This window comes from Peromyscus maniculatus, chromosome 6 (assembly GCF_049852395.1).
Source record: "Peromyscus maniculatus bairdii isolate BWxNUB_F1_BW_parent chromosome 6, HU_Pman_BW_mat_3.1, whole genome shotgun sequence".
In the NCBI taxonomy this organism is placed as follows: Eukaryota; Metazoa; Chordata; class Mammalia; order Rodentia; family Cricetidae; genus Peromyscus; species Peromyscus maniculatus.
The window spans coordinates 11,081,445-11,091,040 of record NC_134857.1 but is presented as its reverse complement, the minus strand read 5'-3'; positions in this window follow the sequence as shown (position 1 = coordinate 11,091,040).

Here is a 9,596-nt window from a genome sequence, read left to right as displayed (position 1 = left end):
TGCGCTCCTTCCCAACCATCAAGTTTGTGTAAGTGTTGAGAAGTGATTACTAGGTCCCTTGGGTATGGGGGCAGAATTTGGGGCAATCCAGGAGAAGAAAGGGGCATCCAAGGGAGAGGTCAGGCTACCCAAAGATAGACTTGGCTCTATTTAAATCGCAGTCTTACCCAGAGACAGACCAGCCCTGACGTGAAGCCCCAGAGACCATTTTGAGGAAGAAATGGCTGGTGGGGAACAAAGAACCTTCAACTATGAGTCTTGGACCCAGCTGTCCATCACTCATCACTAACCACATAAACTTAGGCCGGACACTCCCCCTGTTTCCTCACCTGCAAACAAGTTGACCCATGATGTCTAGCTTCCCAGGTCACCGCCAGTGGAGTTGTGCCCGGCTCTCTGGCTTCCAGCGCACAGCCTGGGCTGCGCATGCATTCAGTGACTGTTGGTTGAAGAAACGAACAGAGAGACGCAAAATCTTCCCTAACCATCTAGAGTGTCTTGCTGTGCTTTTGCAAGAGCGAGATCAGTTCCCATCATTCCACTCAAGTGTCCAGCAGCTTGCGAGTCTGACGAATTCCAGGTCTTCCCTATCCCCTTCATAAGCTGGTTCTAAGAAAATAAATAGAGATGTGGGGGAATGTTTATAACAAAGGATATATTTATTATCACCAGGGGAAAAATGTAGTCAACCATGCTCCAAAATGAGAGGTGGGATTCAAATTAATTAAAGTACAACAAAATAACTTGAGACATCCATCCTTTGATAATCCCCATATGGGATGATTTTTAGGTTTCTCTTAAAGGTATCAAAATCCACAGATGCTCAAGTCCCTTATACAGAGTGATGTGGTGTTTGTATATAAGTACATAAATCTTCCCATGGACTTTAAATTATCTCTAGATTATTTACAACGAGCACAATGCAAACGCTGTATAAACACTCGCCATTTTGCAACGTTTGGGGACTAATAACAAGAAAACAAGTCTGTACTCGTACAGTACAGGACGATGTCTCTTCTCCAGTGTTTTCAGGCTGTGGTAAACTGAATTTCAGAAAGGAGACGCAAAGAACCCATTGGACCACACAGCTGTGTAACAGCATGAGTCATAGCATGCGGATTCCTCATTCACCATGTTAAATTGTTAATGTAGGATACAATGACTATATAGAATTTGAAAATATGTATGTTTTACAAAGTTTAGAAAAATATTTAGAAGGAAATCACACACAAGATTGAGCAATACTAACCCTGAGAAGTTTGACCGGGTCTGGTTTTCTATTTTCTTCTTTATACTTTTTCTTTTCTCTAGATTTTCTTTCAAAGGCACATAACTAGAAATAAAATGTAGTTAATCGTATTTAATTCATTTGATTTTTATTGGCCATTGTGTGTGTAGCTGTCAAAGGACATCTCTCCTAAGCTAGCACTCTCCTTCCTCCATGGGTTCCCACTCAGGTTGTCAGGCTGACTCAGCTTTCTCCCAGCACCACCCCCATTAATCTCGGGGCTGCTGGGAGATTTAGTGATGTTCTGTTTTGTTTCAGATATTTGTCATGTCCTTAACAGACAACCAAGGTGGCATCCTGGTCCCTCCCACAAGTAACAGAGGCTGTGCTCTCAAGTTCACCTGTCCTAACCGCTCGCCATGGCGGCGCCTGCTGGTGAAGACCCTTCATCCTCGCAGTGCTGGAATGAGATTGTCCCCCTTAGGCGCAGATATCCGAACACTTGTTCCCATTGGCAGCACTGTTTGGGGAGGTTTACTGGGTGCTGTCTTCATGGAGGAAGGGTTAGAGGGGCCTTGAGAGTTAAAACCTTATGCCACCCCAGTTTTCCCCCTGCTTTGTGACTGTGTTTGAAGAGGTGTGCTCTCAGCTTCCTGCTCCTGTATAGAATTCTACAAATAACTAAACACATGCATGCATCTCTAGACAGAAGAGACAACTAATGAAAGTTCACATAATGACAACCTGGTAAGGTTTATTAGCATAGATTTTTAAGATACCATGAGTTCTGTAAGGAAAAACACAAAATTGGGGAGAGGGAGAAACAGTTACTCTGTTGTCCACTGGATTTTAAATTACCTACAGCCATATCTGGGAGGGGTTTTCCAGAGTGGTTTAAATGAGGTGGGAAGAAGAACCCTCTTAATGGAAGTGGTACCCCCTTTAGTGAGCTGGGTCTCAGACTGAAAGAGAAGGGGAGGGAAGCCAGCTGGACACCGGCTTCCGTTGTCTGTCTCCTGGCTGCAGACACAATGTGGCCCTCTGTTCTGGCTCCCGCTGCCATGCCTTCCCTGCCGTGATGGACTGTACACACCAACCAAGGAGCAGAATAAATCCTGCCTTCCTTAAGCGCCTCTGTGTGGCCTGTTTTATCACACCAACAAAGTAAGTAGCTAACACAAGAGGGAAGTGTCATCTCCACCAGGAATTCCACTGTTTCATTTCATAGTAGTTGGAGAGAAAAAAATCCTCTAAAATTTTTAGCAGCCTAGAATTTGAACTACCAAATAAAAGATAACATGAGGTTACATATATATTCCCTGTAAGAAAGTATAATATAGGAGAAATATTTCTTGAAAATATATCCAGTGTGGCATTTTTGCCAAACCCTGATTATTAAACAAATTCACTTTACCAAACAAAAACACATCTAGTAACTTCCTAAGAAGACACTAATTCAACTGATGTGACGTAGCTCAGGTATCTGCATCTAAACCTATTGCAGATATATGATGAGCCCACACGATAAAACCTAGGAACCCAGTGGATATTATGTCTCATACTATACCCATATACCCAATGATTCTTTTTACCTGAGTAACAGGTGACGATGTGAGAGATAATTCCGAAGCCTGGAAGAATTAAAATGTATATTTCTGGGGGGCAGAAAAATCGAAATAAGTGTCGAATTCATGGATATGATGAAAGTCTGTGGTGCCAGGAAATGCCCAACCAGTTAGGGGAAAGAACACAAGAGGAAATTAGAGGCGTTTTCATCATTTATCATCCTGTAGCAGTTTAGTGTTTTGAAAATGAGATGGAAACATGTTTAGTTTTCTTCTGGCTGATTCTGCGATGCTTTTGTCTCCACTTGACAGATTAGAAGATGGATGCGTTGGAACTGACTTCACTCAGCGCCCTGCGCAGGATGCCTGCCAAACAGTTAACTGGGTTTCTTCAGCGAGGCTTTCTCCTGTGGACAGCTGTTCCAGGTGTTAAGACCTAATGAGATGGCGAGAAGAACACCCGATGGGGTAACGCAACCAGTCTGCCTGAGACGATTTGAGGACAAACCAAAGGGAAAGCTAGTCTCACCATGGGTGGTAAACATACGGAGCTTGTTAACTCCAAGCGACAGGCTAGCTGGAACATTTCAGGGTTCAAGGAGGGTTCAGAGAAATCTGTGAAGAACAACTCTCCAGCCTGCTAGGGAGAAAGCGTTGGATTTGGTTGGGGGAGGTGGTCTTCGAGGAGGGCACTTAGCCCATCCCTCTGCCCCACCCGGAGGACAGCTGTCACCCACTCAGACACAGCCAGAGATTCTTTGTTCTTTTCACCAGAAGGGGAGTCCCAGTCCTGACAGGAGTCTTTGATGACCCCCTGGGTTCGATGCAACGTTCTCTCCTCACCCAGGAAGAACAGCACAGCACTAAGAAATCAGATCGCAGGCTCTCCAGCTTTTCCACCACAAAGCCAATTTTAAAACAGCAAACAGAGGTCCTGAAGCGCTCTGTCTTCCAGGATTGAAAATCTCACAGAAGGACCTGCTGACCTAGTGTGCTCTCTTGAGTTTTAAGCCCAAACGGGTTAACTTCAAAGATTCTAAAATTCATGACACTGTTCCTAAGGAGGCTTATTGAATGATCGGTATGTTCAAGGATTTCCAAATGAATGATTTCTTACCAATGATTTTTAAAAAGGGAAGAGTGTGGGTGGGAAGGTAGCTCGTGGTAAACGAGATTATTATGCAAATGTGGGGACACTAGCATACACATCCACAGCCCAGCATGACCGCGCATGCCTATAACCGCAGTGCTGTGGTGGGGCAGACGTGGATCTGAGTGCTCCTAGGCCAGACAGCTTAGAGTAAGTACTAAGATTCTGACTCAGTGAGAGACCGTATCTCAAGGCAATACGGAGAAAAGTAATAGTAGAAGTCACTGAATGTCCTGCTCTGGCCTGCACATGTACATACCGGCACACTTGCATGCAGGTACCACACACACACACATCTCGTGTGCGCCCTCGCAAGTACATGTAAGTGTTGACTTTGGCATTTTGCTTGCAAACCAAACCTAACCTACAGCCTGAACACTGTCCGCTGCCACCTGAAGACATGGGGAAAGTGCTACGTCACCTGGAGCCCTTCTAGCCCAGGAGGCTCCCATGGGACTCTCGTGTTATAATAAACTGCCATCTTCCCCATTACTTAGGTCCTCAAAGCCTATATATCCCTTGACTAACATCCACTCCTTGAGAACCCATGTTTGGAGTTGAGAGGTCACGGTAGCGCCAAGGTGGGCTTCTCCTGGCCCCAGCCTCCACTAGGCCTGAGTTGCAGCTTCTGTTTAGGTCTCAGTTTCTGTTTCAGTTTTGGTTTCTGGTAAAGCAGGTGAGGGAGATATTGCAAACCAGGCATGATTCGAGACTTACAGCCCCAGCCAATCAGAAGCACATTAGTGTGGCTGCTGCTCGCTTGGCCAGTCGTGTTTAGGATGACCTGATCCCCTCCTGGATGTCTATAAAAGGAGCCTGCGAGCTTCTCTGGGGGTCATCACCGTTTTGTTGTGTGGCTGACCCCTGTAAGCAGGAATTCTTCTCTTGAGAAATAAATGCTCTTGCTTTTGCATACGTGACTGGTAGTCTTTGTGGGGTGATCTACTGACCCTAACAGAGTGGTATCAAGGAGTATGTTTCCTCTCTCCAGAGCCAGGATCCCACTGCCCTCACACTGCTGAGAAGCCTGCCCTCTCCTTATTTCCACTTGATGACAGATAAAGGCTCTTTGACTAAGAATGTCAGGTTAGAAGACAGAGACACAGAAATTAACCCTACACCTGAAACTAATATTTCTAATGAGGACAGTATCTCCATCAAAGGATTTGGTGCTAGCTGTGGACTGTGCTTCCAGGTTCCAACAGAACCTGGCTTTCCAGAAGGATTTGCCCTGCTTCCTAGGGAAAAAAAACTCTCCCTGGGTGAGCACAGTGGCCGGCACCTGGGCTGTGCAGGGCACGGCCTGGCGTACACTCTTTACTGTGAAGCCTTAAGAAGTTTGTTCACTTCTCAGAGCCTCTGTTTTCTTGTCTGAAAAACAGATACATAATAAACACCAGTATATGGGACTTCTAAGAATTAAATGAGTAAATACTTGCCTAACATGCATGAAGCCCAGGGTGACCCAGCACCATATAAATCAGGCTAATGGCACACGGTTGTAGTCCCAGCACTCAGGAGGTGGAGGAAGGAAGGTCAGGAATTGCAGGTCATTGTTCACTATATAATGAGTTCAAGGCCACCCTAAGCTACCTGAGACCCTGTAAAAATAGAATAGGGTTGTAGCTCAGTGGAGAGCATTTGACTCACATTCATCATTCTAAGTTTAATTGCCGATACTAGGGGAAAAATGAATCAAATGAGTAAGTCTCTATGCTGTGTGTTCTATGCTATTGTTTTAAATAGAATTGTTCCTGTTTACATCCTATGGTGAAGATCTTCGTTGCTTCTGCTCTTCTATTTGGATAAACATGATTCTGTTTCATTGCATACACCACACATGGCAGAGTGGGAGCCAGCCTGAGCACAAGGACACAGGATCTTACTGACTGTAACCCTGGCTACCGACCGACGGATGCTCCTGGAGCTCTGCCTAGTTCTTCATATGGCAAGGAGAGGACACACCACCTCCAGGAACTGTTGAAAGTTGTGGCTTAGGCTGCAAGTGTCCCTCAAAACCTATTCTCTTCTTTTTACAGACTTAACCAAAATTACAGCTGGGCATCCAGCCAGCTAATTAAAAAACCGGGGCCAGCTTCACAGAGAAACATCCTGCCAGTCTCAACATCCCAGAGACGAAGGAGCCCGCCATTAGCCTAAAGCTCTGCTGTCCACATCTGGAAATCACAGATAACTTCATCACTGAAGTTGTATTTGTAAGTAAAGTCTACGGGACAACGGCACACGCTGGGAGTGGGCAGGTGCTCGATATCCACACAGCGTTCTGTCCTGCTTGCAGGTAGGTGCCACCCATTCACAATGCCCTGTGAGCCCAGAACCGGGTGGAGCCTGACGGATAGAGTTCAGCAAGTTCAAAGCTAAGTGTACATGGTCTGTGACTGAGGAGATGCACACTGTGCGGGGCTTGTGAGGGGCACACTTATCACTGAAACCAGAGAGAAGACTGCAGAGTTCTGAGAAACACATGACTAAGGAGCCCGGCATAGCCTGACTTCTGCTAGCTTACTGTGTTAGTCGATGACTTCATAATGAAAGTGATACTACAGAAGAAAGAGAAAGATGTTTCTTTGCAGCCCGGCCCTTCCTGGCTCAGCAGGAGCAGAGCCTGTGCACACTGAGGAAATATTTCTTAAGATTTATTTTATTTTTCAAGGTGTGTGTGTGTGTGTGTGTGTGTGTATGAGTGTGTATGAGTGTGTGTGTGTGTGTGTATGAGTGTGTGTGTGTGTATGAGTGTGCGTGTGTGTACGTGCATATGAGTGCAGGTGCTCAAGCAGGCCAGAAGAGGGTGTGGGATCCTCTAAGTTGGAGTAACCAGCAGTTGTGAGCCCCCAGATGGGAATGCCAGGAACTGAATTCCAGTCCTCTGCAAGAGCACTTTAACCACTGAGCAATCTCTCCAGCCCTGGAAACATCTTTTCAACTGAAATACAAACCTAGCATGCTTGTGTCTTGTCCTTAAGCCCAGAACTTAAGAAGACCGGCTACAAAGTAAGTTTGAGGCCAGGCTGGATGGCATGAGACCTTGTCTCAAAAAGAGTTATTACTGTAATATTTTCACTGTTCCGTTAAAAAGGCAAAATACAAATGGGTGTGCATGTGATTAAATAAAAACTGTCATGTTTCTCTGTGTAGGGGTAAAAGTCAAATGCTCTTTTGCTTGTGTTTAAATTTTATTGTAGCTGGGGAGCTGGCACGGTTTTCAAGAGGACTTGCTGCTCTTGCTGTGGACCTGAGTTAGGTTACCAGAGACCACATCCAGCATCTCACAAGGGCCCATTGCTCCAGCTCCAGGGGGGCTGATGCTCTCTTCTGGTTTCCTCAGGTACCCATAAAGGTTACATACCTGCACACAGACAGACATACCCACAAGTAAAAGTAATAATAAACATTTCTTTTAAAATGGTATCGTACAATATAAAAATCAAATGGCAAAACTCATCCTAATATTTATTTGTCTTGACTGAGACTGACATTAAGTAGTAAAAACACAGTAAGAGAGAGACCATTTTAAAAGGCAAGCTTCATGTTTTCACACCTCTAATGAGGAAGTAAAAAGTGTCTTGCATTTCTGTTTCACACTGAGCACTTCAAGCTATGCAGCAAGCCTTGACAGCCCTGTATTTCCTCAGCCTCCTTTGCAGCTAGGTGTGACATGCAGCTTCACTCAGGAGTCCTGTGGTGCTGAGGAGACTGTCAGAAAAGTCCTGGCCTTGTAGCATGGAGGCCTGAATTCAACACCCAGAAGGCACGTGAAAAAGACAGGTACCACAGTATACACACCAGCATTGCGGTGCTGGAGAAGCAGACTGGCAGACCCTGGGGCTCACACACTAGCCAGCCCAGCCTGCTCAAGCAAGGCCCAGGCCACTGTGAGGGCATATCTAAAAAGAAAAAACTGGTAGACATCACCTGAGGAGTGATATCCAAGAATGTCCTCTGGCCTTTACTTAGACGTGCACACCCTCACACCTACACACACACACACACACACACACACACACACACACACACACACACACAGAGTCCTATGGTAACATCAAGACGTTCCCCCAGAGAGATCGGGCATGCATTTGCCCCTTTTCTCGGCCCTTCCCACCTTCAGTGTGGGAACTGCTGTTCTACATCCACCTCCTGGGATGAATGAAGCAGTGGTCTGCGAGGAGCTGGGATCCCTGATGAACACTTCCAGACTGGACCTGGGCTAGAACACAAGCCTTGTGCTCTGTAAAACGGATTTCAGGAATGTTTCCTCCAGTGGTGTATTTGCCTCAATTGTCAGGCCATGCCTTGATGTGTGCTCTTACTGCCTATTGATGGAGTGGCTTTTAAAGCAGCTATGCACGGCCAGATTATTCTTCCTGTCTCCCTTTGGGACAGAGCGGCATCCTTACACCAACCCCAGCGCCCAGCACGGGGCTCGTTGCCTCAATTCCTGCTCCACCCTGCTTCCGGTGCCTGACTGCCCAGTGCATGCCTGAGGCTGCCCAGTGCATGCCTTAGACTGCCCAATGCATGCCTGAGGCTGCCCACTAAGCCACGTGTGTTTTCCATGCACAGCTGCAGCAGAAGCTGAGCTCTGACACCTGGACGATGAATTTTTAAGTCATTTTGATAAACTCAAGATTGATGCCTTCAGCTAACTTGCAGCCTCAAAAGCAGCGTGTGCTCCTCCACAGGCCTCAGCAGGAAACCCCGAGGAAGCCTTACACAGACACCTCTCTGCCAATATTTCACTGTTCCTTCATGATCAGCCCATTAGACTTCAGAACATTCAGGAACTGTCCGACTCTCATGAAAAATGTGCAAGGTTGAAGACCTACAGTCAGTGTGTGTTTATACATCAAATGTCATATCTGTAATCTGTCCAGTGTCGCAAGCTTGCTGAGGCTTCGTTCTCCCTTCCAGCCAGAGCGGGACCGCCCGGTGTAGATTAAAGATGAACATTACAAGGCACTGGTAGCCTCTCATTACTTATGACTGCAACCTAGGCTGAGTTATTTTGAGCTCTGGGGCTGTCTTTATGTTTCCTTTTTATATCTTATGGTAATGCATGGCCGTCATGTGACAAGTGCTCATTAAATGGCTATTTCATCAACAAAAGAACGATAAAGCAGTAGTGTAGGGCTGGGGCAATAGCTCAGTTGATGAAATGTTTGCCTTGCAAGTGATCTAAGTTTGATTCCTAGAACCGGGTTTCCTGTCCCTAAATGGGACATCTGTATCACCCCCTTCCCCCAACGCTCAGTGGAAATCCCAGAAGAGAGGACTGTAGGAATGTGAGAAGCTGAGAAAGGGGAAGAATTGTGTGAAACACTGTCTTCTGGACATGCATGGCCGTTACATGCACAAACTCACTGTGGCTTTGGTTACCCGCACGAGATTAAGCCAACACCAGTTCAACACCCAACAGGAAGCACTAATCAGACTCAGCTGGTTAAAAAGGTAAAGGAGAGGCGTGAAGCAGGAAGGAAGACACGCTGGGTGTGCACCTGGGGTGGGCAGGAGGGTCGCTAGCAGTGAATACGGTCAAGATACATGTTCACATGCATGAAACTGTCAGGGAATAAAAAAAATACATTTTTTAAGCAGTGGAAGTTGGAGAGATGGCTCAGCAGTCAAGAACTCTGCC